The sequence below is a fragment of the Anabrus simplex genome, chromosome 2 (assembly GCF_040414725.1).
Source record: "Anabrus simplex isolate iqAnaSimp1 chromosome 2, ASM4041472v1, whole genome shotgun sequence".
Lineage (NCBI taxonomy): Eukaryota > Metazoa > Arthropoda > Insecta > Orthoptera > Tettigoniidae > Anabrus > Anabrus simplex.
In genome coordinates this window covers 301,755,599-301,757,401 of record NC_090266.1, presented here as the reverse complement: position 1 = coordinate 301,757,401, position 1,803 = coordinate 301,755,599, and the positions used below count along the sequence as shown (strand labels likewise).

The 1,803-nt window shown below is 44.3% G+C and overlaps 1 non-coding gene across 1 annotated transcript; it reads right to left on the bottom strand.

Annotated features, from left to right (window-relative positions):
• Positions 1-1,302: 1,302 nt before the first annotated feature.
• On the bottom strand, positions 1,303-1,374 carry TRNAQ-UUG (transfer RNA glutamine (anticodon UUG)). The gene has a single exon. It is a non-coding gene; the product is annotated as a tRNA-Gln (tRNA).
• Positions 1,375-1,803: the final 429 nt, after the last annotated feature.

The following is a 1,803-nucleotide window of genomic DNA, read 5'->3' as shown; positions in this document are numbered from 1 at the left end:
AGAAATCCCAGACCTAACATGTGAAGAGCGGTAATCGGAGTAGTACATGTGAACTCTCAGAAGTAGAGGCAAGGCAACGAGAAACAATGAAATCTAGCAGCAAATGATCCTTTTCAGAAAGTAACGTGGCAGCTCAGGAATAGTTTGTGCCGTTATTGCTACATGTTGTCATTGAAAGTGGGTCGATATTTTCTTTGTATGTTTACCCTCCAGGTTCGGTTTGTCCCTTGGACTCCGCAAGGGATCCTATGCACATTTTGAGTTTGTTGCTGTAATCCACTGTAGCTGAGAACGGCATTTCAACGTACTGTTGTTAGTGTTTTGTGCATTATTCATTTATTTTACATGTCACGATTTACTGATAAATGCCGTTAAAAGTTAGTGATTTTCAATTTTGCTTGTTTTAGGATTATGGACGAAGGCCAAACATTTATTTATGTTTTTAATACCAATTTTAGAAGGTACGGTAACAAAATTTCTCGGTTAAATTTTGGAAACCCGGTTTATGCGAAATATAATTATTTTTGGGACATCGTGAACATTATTGGTATTATCTTATATAGCATCGCTTTCCTCTAAACAAAAAAACCAGTAAAACTACACCGATGGCGGCCCTGGTCCACCGATATTTTGAATTTTGCATTCTTCTTTGTATGTTTACCCTCCAGGTTCGGTTTGTCCCTTAGACTCCGCAAGGGATCCTACCTCTAACGCCTCAAGGGCAGTGTCCTGGAGCTTCAGACTCTGTGTCCAGGGATACAACTGGGGAGGGTGACCAGTAACTCGCCCAGGCGGCCTCACCTGCTATGCTGAACAGGGGCCTTGCGGGGGCATGGGAAGTTTGGAATGGATAGACAAGGAAGAGGGAAGGAAGCGGCCGTGGCCTTAAGTTAGGTACCATATCGGCATCTGCCTGGAGGAGAAGTGAGAAACCACGGGAAACCACTTCCAGGATGGCTGAGGTGGGAATCGAACCCATCTCTACTCAGTTGACCTCCCGAGGCTGAGTGGATCCTGTTCCAATCCTCGTACCACTTTTCAAATTTCGTTGCAGAGCCAGGAATCGAACTCGGGCCTCCGAGAGTGGCAGCTAATCACACTAACCACTTCACCACAGAGGCGAGCACTTCCTATACTACTATAGAATTACATTTTTTTCTACTTATCTGCACTGTGAAAATAACAAATTTAAGATGTATACGAAGTACTACTTCAGCACTAGCACGCAATCCTGTGGTCATCATAGTTTGTTCCGTCAGGTCGGTCGTCAAGGGCTTTCTCTTCATGTGGAGTTAAAATTCAAGGTCCCACCGAGATTTGAACTCGGATCGCTGGATTCAAAGTCCAGAGTGCTAACCATTACACCATGGGACCTGTTGATGTGACGCTCTACTCACGTAATAGAAACATAAGGCCCTGTAACATAGGCATGCTTTCCCGGCATGTTAGTTGTGTGCACGAAGGCCATGTGTTAAAATTTTAGTTTCTCCTATAAGTGCTCACTTCCCAGTGTCCTGCAGCGTGAGATATTTGGTTGGAAATACAACCAAATTCTATTCTGAACAATTACCTTTTTGTGTATCGGAAGACTGGAAGGGAGGGGTAGGTCGAGGGAAGCTATAGCCCGTGGTCTTAAGTTACGTAGTCTCCCGGCATATGCTTTTAAAAGAATGGGATCCTGCGGGAGACCATTTTGAGGATGCTGAGGTTGAAAACAAATCCACTCTACTCAGATAAACTCTCGAGGCTGAGTGGACACCATTCCAGTACTCGTACCACTTTTCAAATAGATTGGCACTGCCG